The sequence below is a fragment of the Periplaneta americana genome, chromosome 13 (genome assembly GCF_040183065.1).
Source record: "Periplaneta americana isolate PAMFEO1 chromosome 13, P.americana_PAMFEO1_priV1, whole genome shotgun sequence".
NCBI lineage: Eukaryota > Metazoa > Arthropoda > Insecta > Blattodea > Blattidae > Periplaneta > Periplaneta americana.
In genome coordinates, this window is record NC_091129.1 from 160,576,412 (window position 1) to 160,586,275 (window position 9,864).

At 35.6% G+C, this 9,864-nt stretch overlaps 2 long non-coding RNA genes across 2 annotated transcripts; one reads left to right on the plus strand and one right to left on the minus strand.

Annotated features, from left to right (window-relative positions):
- The first annotated feature begins 3,426 nt into the window (after positions 1-3,426).
- On the plus strand, positions 3,427-4,969 carry LOC138712581 (uncharacterized). Its single transcript, XR_011335747.1, has 2 exons — positions 3,427-3,863; positions 4,623-4,969. It is a non-coding gene; the product is annotated as an uncharacterized lncRNA (long non-coding RNA).
- A 2,847-nt stretch (positions 4,970-7,816) lies between these two features.
- LOC138712582 (uncharacterized) lies at positions 7,817-9,613 on the minus strand. The gene is made up of 3 exons (XR_011335748.1): positions 9,094-9,613; positions 8,216-8,406; positions 7,817-8,008 (listed from the first exon to the last, which is right to left on the minus strand). It is a non-coding gene; the product is annotated as an uncharacterized lncRNA (long non-coding RNA).
- Between the last annotated feature and the right edge of the window lie 251 nt (positions 9,614-9,864).

The window sequence follows — 9,864 nt, forward strand, 5'->3', positions numbered from 1 at the left end:
TTTTTTCTCGGCCTACTTACCCAATTGCAAATGGCAGCAAGTCGACCATGATGAAACCCCGCTAGTTGGTCACACCCTCTCCCTTGGTCCCTCACGAACGTAATGGCTGATTTGCGTGAAACTCAAGACGAAGGACGCGATGTCTGTGCCGTTTCTATGACACAATAGTTGAACCCACGGGGCCTGCGAAACGCGTACAAATGTTAATTAAGTTCTTCACTATTTTATGGATTTGTTTATTTTATAATTAAATAGTTAATTATGAAATAATTAAATTATCTCTCTAGAGGATTTCATTGAGAGTTTATAATTAGGCACTGACTTTAGAGTTGGGTAGTAGTATTATAGTGCAGTGGTAGTAGTAATAGTAGCAGTTGTAATAGTAGTATAGTAGTACCAGTAATAGTAGTTGTTGTGGCAGTAGTAGTAATATTAGTAATACCCTAGATCATATATAGATAGGTCGGCCTTATACCTTTGACTTTGTAGCGGTCGTCGTCGCCCTCGGCTGCCAGCTCCGTCATATATGGAAAGTATCTCAAGGATGGCACGTCGATGTCAATAATTAACTACGTACAATGATTAATTTGGGCGCCAGCCTCCTCGAGATTACTCCGGTAGAGGATGAGGTTCCCAGGTCAGCTGCAAAAACGGTCGGGACATGGGGTTTGGGAGACGTGCTCGTAGGTTGAAATGGTGTAGGCGCACACCAGAAGTTGTTGGTAAGAACTATGAAAACGTTTATTATTATTAAGTGTTCGTTTCAGATTAGCAGAAATGCGCGTCCAAGTGTATAATATCTCGCTCTCACTTCCCGCAAGTTGGTATACTAATTTCTGAGTTCACGTAATTATATCTTTTGTACTATAAAACACCAGTAATATAACGGACAGTTGATAACGTGATGAGAGGAAAGAATTCAGACTTATAATAATAATGCAACACACGACTTCTTACTACACCCACTAAAAAATTCTAAGTCCGTAAATTGTTATACTTCCGAGTTAGGTTTGCCGAGAATATGTGGAGTGTGACCTCTCCGAACACTGTCTATCTGCCTTCTGTCTGCCTTCTGTCTCTGCCAAAAACTACCCTCTACTTTCAACCACTAAACTTACAATTTCGCCCTCCTATCTATTAATCACGTGTCTCTATTAAGAATCCTGATTGGCCACGATTACACTTACGTCACTTAAGACGCGTTCTTCAAAAATTGTTCGTTAACTAGAACATCTCCTTACTTCCGGCGTCCTGACAATTCTCTGACATATACCAGATCATCTCTTTTGGAACCTGGCTTGGCGTCATCTTACTGACCACCCGCAGGCAAAGTCCATACATTCCCTCATCAGTCAACTCCACGCCTGGACACATGTTTCCTGTCCGCCTAGCTTGGCTTCGGTCTTCCTGCCCACCTGTTACTTCCGTCTCAGATTATGGAACTTCTTTACACGCCCCATACTTACTATCCATATAAGAATATTAACACGAAATACTAATATAATGACAACCTCCTTATCCTATACTAGGAACCGTCTCAACTTTAACAACGTTTGTGAGGTTTACTATGCTGCCATCTCGTTGTTACATAAGGAGTCACGTCATAATTCCCATTTGAATTGCATTATCGACTGTACTGCCATCTCGTGTTCGTTTACGGCGGATGGGTGGCGATCCTGGCGGTTCTCTTCAAAGTGCTGCCGATTTTAACATAGCGATGAGTTATCTGTTACATATATGATCTAGGACAGTGATCGCCAAAAGCTGTGTCGCGACACTCAAGCGTAACCATGACATCATATCCCCATCATATCCCCACCCTCTGTTTATAGCCATCACTTCGATATAAGTAAAGACATTTATCAGCAGCGGACGTACGCATGTAATGTTACAAGTGTGTAGGATAATATGTTTCGATGTCTTTTCCAAAACAGATAATAAGTTAAAACTTAATTTTAAGGAGCATGGAAGGAAAAGTATTTATTTTGTGCAGATGGAAAAAATATGAGATACTTAATTTGTTGTAAAATTTTAAATTAAGTATAAAATAACAATGTACGTTGTCATTATTCTTCTTGTTACGAAGATTACCACGCCCTTATCTGTAACTTGAATAATAAACGAACAATAAAAAGTAACGGCTTCTATGTCTTAATCGGGGTAAAATAGGCTACTTCGACTTTTTTTTCTACGTATGTAATGTAATTTGAATATTTCGTTAATAAATAAACAATAAAAAGTATTGGCTTCTATGTCTTAATCGGAGTAAAATACTTCGATGTTTTTTTTTTTTTTTAAGTATATAGTGTAATTTACAACTTCGTGACCAGTCTGGTACGTTTTTCTAATTTCAAATATCTGCTGATGTAAAGTACACGTTCTTTTTATGGTAAATAAGAAAATAAATTTATTTTATTTTATTAATAATACAAAAATAATGAAAAGGAGGATAAAATATTAACATGGAAAAAGTATGTATAGTTAATAAGTAGAAGAATATTATATTGCTTTTGTTTTTTGGTCACAGTCCGTCTCTGCACTGTTATTCACTGCATTACCTGAGGAGATACCCACTCCACCCCTCTCCCTGCGATAGTGGTGTGCGGGTTGCATTTCTATTACGTCACAATTTCGTGGTGTTTGGCAACCGCTGATCTGGGGTAATACTAAGGATGAATTCAAAGCAGCCTGTTCATCGGCAACGACCATAGTTTCACTTGCCAAACATGGCGACAGAGCTCAGTAAAAAAAAAAAAGCAGACGAGATTGAATTTTTCTTAATGCATAACAAAAATATTAGTTCACTTAATAACAGTTGCTGGAACAATTCTCTCGTCATCTAGTAATTAGAAAGTTATGTTGGAAGTTTCAGCAGTCTGCAACATCGCCGCTAACACACTGCTCTTTCTTTTCGCAATACGGTTGTAAGAGTTCAACAAACTCGGATCTGTTTCTCTGGGTGAGGTACAACTAACCTTACTCTCTGGCTACAGCGCTCCAATCCGGTTGATTGTTTAGTGGCTTCAAATTAGTGGGCATATATTAAATTGAATTTACACGAAAACCATCTACGCCATACCTGCACAAACAGCGCTCAACGAGCACGCGCGCTCCTTCGGAGCGGGAGAGCTGTGTTTACCGCTCGCCGAAACGGAGAGGAAGATACGTCAGAATGACATAGACTTGCATTAAGGTAGAGGAGAGGGAAACGACCACTCAGCTATCTAGTGGAGTGCAGTGTGTAGGCCTATTCTCAGTAACTGTTTCACGTTGCTTACCTACTGCTACAGTACAGTATGGAGGAATCTAAAAGACGGAAGATAACATTTAATATTTAACGATTTACAGCTCGAACTTATTGATCTTCAATGTGACCTAAGAGCTAAAGATCGTTTGAGTAATACTACTAGCCTGGTTGAGTTTTACAAGACTAAGGGCCTGTACTACGACTCTCGGATAAAGTTCTAGTTTAAACTTATCCGGCAGATGGCATATTTATCCGGAAGTTGGGTTGTAATTGCGTACTACGACTTTTGGTTATGTGCAATCTGGAGGCTAAACTTCCAGATTAGCAATCCGGGAGGCAGAGTAGCAGATTGGCGTTATCCGGAGGTTGGAACTCGGTGTTGAAATCAAGATGGCTGCACGTTGTACAGCTGGTGATTTGAAGGATCAATTTAATTTTGATACTGATTCTGATGATAAGTTCTGGAGCAGATGCTTCGTTGTATCAGAACAGCAAAACGAATTAGGCCGCGTCCAAATAATTTTGAAGAATGGGATGACGAGAAATTTTTTAGACAGTTTCGAATAACGAAACCTACTACATGAAATCAATTATCAACTGAAACAAGACACAGCTCGTAAGAACACAGTTAATAATAAGCTACACTATTTCGGTAGGTATTACATCAATATTTTGTATATAATAGCACTATAATAATTACTTTGAAGTACAGTAACCTGTAATACAGTAGAAGTGAGGTTAGAATGTTGCTTCATGCAGGTGTTCTGTTGCCCTTACAAGGTATGAAGGTGATTGATATAATAATATAGGGCAACCTACAATAATAACAGTTTCAAAATACTTTTATATAAAAAATAATAACAGTATATAATATATCAAAATCCTTTATATGGTAAACTACCATTTCTTCACAATTGCGTTACCACTTTAAGATACAAATGTATTCATATATTTGGGTTCTAGTCAAGTCATATGTACCATAAACGAAAGAAAAATTGAGTGCCGACACCAATTTCCCAAATAAAGGTGGAAAGTTGCTGTGAAAGTGGAGTGCGGTGGAGAGGTACGGGTAGGCGGGATCGCTCTATCGAGATAGAAGGGTAGGCGGCAGGGAAGGGCAACACATTCATTTCATTACTGTGTTTCCTTACTAATTAAAGGGAAAAGACAAGTTTTCGTAAGATCGAGTTAGTGACAGGTTAGTATGATTTGCATACATTTACAATTGTCTAAAAAAAAAAAATATCAAAACTACATCCAAAACTCTCTCTTCCAGGCTATCCTGTAGGGAGTCCTTGCCTTCTTTTGGTAACGCTATTGTAAAGATTTACCGGTAAAGTTGTAACCAAATCTCATTGTTTATACATTTTTCCAGAAATAATGCCTTACCTCCAATGGACCAACTACTACTGGTATTGAGATTCTATGCCACTGGGAGAACATTGACAACAGTAGGAGATTTTTGTGGGGTCCACGAAGTTACAGCAGGAACTGTTGTCAATCGAGCTAGTGCTGCACTTGCTGCTTGGTTTAATTGAAGTGATGACTTTTAATGCTTCATTGGGAGTAGTTTTATTTTCTCCAGTAATTAAGTGCAAGGCTTATCCCCCCCCAAGGGATTCTGTCTCTTTTTGATGCTGTTACGAATACTTCTGAATAGTATTTTAATACAGGTTTTATGTATATATTATAGGTCTTGATTAAAGTTTTCCTAGAACTGTTTCATTTTGTGTCTGCTAGTTGTTTAGTCAACTCTCCGAAGATAGATTGGAATACCAATAAGGCATCACTCATGAGACAACTGTCAGGAGATAATGTGGTAGGGTGGCAAGTTCCCTTCTCCTTCCTTGCACATATCGCTCACCAGTAGGAGTAGGCCTAACATATTTCATTAATCAGACTTAAGATATGCTTGCTATATACAGTATTATTATTTAACAAACTGTAACAGTTTATTAAATTTTAGACGTGACAGTTTTTCTTCATTTCCTGAAAGTTTTGGAATTGGCATTTATGTTTTGCAAGGGAGCTGTTTCATTCACGCTAGGCCTAGTGATTCATGTATGCAAACATATTCATATCGTTACTTTTTATATATATTTTATTGCTTGGATCCCTCACAGTGATGTCTTAACAGGCTAAGATGATTCAAACACAAAGGTTTGATAAATACATTATAAAAATTATGACCAGGTACACTGTAGGCTATTTAAAACAATAAAAATGCACTGTATCTGCAATTCAAATTTATTTTACATAAGCAAAATATGGTAAAACAACATTTTTCAAGAGGCACATTAATTGAAGCGTCGGCTGGAACAACGTTATAAATTATATTTGGTAAAATTTACAGGAGCTGCAAAAATGTGTATATGCGTACAACTTTGTTCTTATGAGGGTAGCAAACTTTTGAGTGGACAAATTTCACGTACTGCATTGATGGACAGTTGCAAGCCAAGGAGTATAGCAAGGTAACATGACATACAACATTATTACACGGAAACACACCGAATGAAAATTTTGTAACTTACAACGTTGTTCCAGCTGACGCTTCAATTGTATTCAGGTACTCTGTGAATGTGTACTTAAAACAAGAGAGATGCACTATAGCTGCAATTAAATTTAAAATTTATTTATTTATTTTGTGTGAACAAAACACGACATTTTTCAGGAGACACAATAAGCATAATCATGTATTACATCCACTGTCTCATTATATATGCTATGGTACATGTCATATTTACAAATTAATAATATACAGGCTAATACATAAGAGTACATAGTAACTGTAATTAAACACAACACAAATACATATGCAAATACACAAAACTTGGAAAACTGTGGCAGAGCCAACTTCAGCTATAAGCCCCATTTGTTAGAGATCTGCACGGGCCATAATTCTTAGGCCCGGCCCATCTCGGCCTGAACTGAACCAGACCCGAACCCAACCAGAAACCTTAGATTAGCTAATAATTATCACCTGACTCGAACCTAATCCTGAAGACTAGCAGATAAAGCAGAGGCCAGAGACCACAGGGATCAAGAACAGCTGCAAGAGATTATCACTCCATTAGAAGGATGAGAAGAAGTAATCTCCCAGTTATCCAGGTCAAACAAATCTGGTCAACAAAATTAAACATATTTTTTGTTAAAACATAAAGAATGGGTGATTATTGTAGCATTTACTTTCTGCCACTAATTGAAGATGTCTTTGTAGATAGACCACCCATTAAAGAGGAGGAAAAAGTAATGTAAAAACTCCAAATCTTACTTTTGATATTCCAAACCCCATCTCTTTGCAAACATGAGGATATGACTTACTTTTATTTCAAATCATTCTATGTTATAATGTTAGCATCCAACTTTCAACTAATGTATTTTTTAAAGAAATCACTGTAATAGTACTGAAGTTCATGAATTTCTAACATCTCAAGTAAAAGTAAGTCAACATTAAACTTACAGTTCACAGATGGAGAAAGATTTTTCAATGTGGCTAATGCATTCCTCAGAGGCTTGCTTTTTCTTTCTTTCTTTCTTTCTTTTTTTTTAAGCATTCTTGGGGTGTAACTCGATCAGCTATTATCCCATTATCAGCTGAAATATTTAAGAGAGGGATATATGCTTATATTCAGATCTTTCTGAGTTTAGCCTACACTACCTACACTGAATAAACCAGTAATTTCACTTAAAACTTACTTTCATTACACTGTGTAAATACCCGTACAGTGGAAGACCTTCACCTGCTGCACCAGCTGACTCTGTAATATTTTAAGAGTGGAATTAATTCATAAGATATTCAATTCTGGAGAAAGATGATGTTTTATCATAAATGTGTGGACACTTCAAAGTCAGCAGCTGTAACAGTATTGTATTTTCTAATGTGCTATTAATCCAAACTCATTTTTAACAATAAGAAAGTGAAGCTGCAATAAAAAAGAGAGAGAGAGAAAACCAAGCAAATAGTTCTATTGTAAATAGAGTGTAGTCAGTTTCTCTTTTACCTTATGAAAAGATATTTTTCAGTTTTTCTGTACACAAAAAATCATTCACAAGTTTCAAAGTGAGAATCCTCACGGTAAAATTGAAATACAACTTAACATAATGTGGCCTAATCTAATTACAAACCCATTACAGAGAAATCTCAAAATAAATTCTTCAGTTTAGTGTACTTTCTATTTTTAGGCCTACATTTATAAATTTCAAATTCCCACTCAAATCCCACATAATATTATAATACAATGATGTTTAGTTTTTATGACATCCATTTCTTGTGACCATTTCATCATTATGCACAATTTATATTTTAACATTTTTTTTTTTAACCTTTGCATCTAATTTATCTACTGCTTGCTGCAGATTTCATATATAGTATGTGTGTTAGTTTTATTTTCAACATGTTGGCTGAAAATGTGTTTACATGTTACAGCTATTTCAGATTGGAAAAGGATCATACGTAGAATGTGAAAGAATGTTTTGTAGTATAAATCAAATTACCTGGAGATATTGTTGGGATGTCCAGGTTCACTTCAAAAACTAAAGAATTGCACTGTGAACCTGAATGGTAATAATAGAAATAATAGTATTATAAAGTAATACCGACATTAAATTAAATTTGTATAACAATTTTCAAGAATCTAATATTTTCTTTTATCTTTAAAGCTCATCATCTCTTCTTCTGACTCTTAATTCCTTACACACTAACCTCATTCGTGTTATTAGCTGCACTGGTATCAGTGGAACTTGGTTTAGTTACTACTTCGGCTGTAACAAAAGTAAGTAAATAAATAAATGAGTGAATGAATGAATAAATAAATAAATAAATAAAAAGAATTCAAACTTGTGTTATACAATTTCCTCTGCTTATTATGTAATAATTGTATAAATTAACATATAAGTGAACTTATGCATTGAATATGAATAAAAATCACTGAGAAATCACTCAATTGATAGGAGAATTAAATCACTTACCTTGGCTAAGTTTGGATTTGGTTTTGCTTCAGTTGGAGGGGCTCCAATTGTTTGTAGCCTGCATTGTCTCTCTGCAGCAGCAATTTTCTTTGTGTTCTTTTCCAAGAATTCAAATTTGCTTCTCAGCTGTTTTCAGGTCCTTGTATTTGTGCTGATGTTACTATATTCTTCCCATGCTTCATTCTATATTACTAAAAAGGAAGTAAAACTAGGTTAATTCCATATGCAACCTACAACATTAGAAGATATACTGTAATTCTCTTTTTCCCTTATCTAAGTTTCTATACCTAAATAAGCAAGAGCTTTTAATGGACGATTGTCAGTACAATATCAAACATGACTATACTGTACATAGAAACTTTGGGAAAAACTGAATATCTTCTGTTTCTGTGTTATTTTACGAGGTGTTGAATGTGCATTACAGTGAGTGATTATAGTCGAACTGGTAGCAGCAACAGATATTGCATTTTAGTGGAAACGTCTCTCCTCCTCATGCTGTTCTTTTAAAAAATAATGTTGGGCCCTATCTGTGATCGAATGGTATTATAGGACTAATACAAAATATCCGCCCATTTACTAACAGTAAAATACGTAGGCTTAACATACTGAAATATTGGTAATTTACTAGGAACAGTGTACCTTGCTGTACTAATGTTGGTTAGAAATCCCAGGCCAAAAACATCATTCATTATTATCAGTATCAGTGAACGTTTCTTTTGAAACGAGTTACTATGCCTTCGACCCATGATTTGAAGCCGTGTGTACATTATTTCTAGAAAAATTACCGAAATAGGCCCTATTCACTAATAATGTAGGCTATACAACAAACTGAAAGCACACTTAATATTAATTACAATACAAAAATAATTGCCACCTACACTTCTTGTGCAGTTACACATGAATAAAACAATGATTATGGAGAAAAACGCACTTTTGCTGGAACCCGCACCCGTCCTCTTTAGGCCTACTAATTAAAACCAAAATATTATCATATTGTAGGAATTATTACTATTCGAAAAGAAACATAACCTTTAAAATCTTACCTTTTGCTTCCATGTAAAGTTTCTTCATACAGTATGTCTAATTTTCTGTTCTTCACTCTGTTATTTTCTTGGCTGGAGCTTCAGCATTATAATAAATAATAACAATAATGCTTACAATAAAACCTCAAAATAAATAGTACCATATAAACACGGAACATAAACATGAAATACGCGGGGAAAGGTATACCAACGCAATAAATTTCACTACATTTTCAGTAACTTCATTGCCAACGTAATAAAAATATTACTATATCTTCCGGATAACAATCCTGCAGTTAAAATCCGCTGGTAGTACAGAACAAAATATTTAACTTCCAGATTGCTAAACTGGAGTATACGAATCTGGAGCTTTAACAGGCGATCGTAGTACAGGCCCTAAACATTAGCAATAATATCCACGACTACACATGCTGGCAGTGAAAATGATTGTTATGTTTGGCTCAACATTTATATTTGTGAGCAACTGTTTTCTATAATCAAATTTAATAAAGGCAGACATCGAACATCTGTAACTGATGTTTCATTACTATCAGTAGGCTACTGTTCCTTTCAGCTGCCAACAGCATAAAACCTCGTTTTGATGTACTGATAAGTAAAAAATAACAA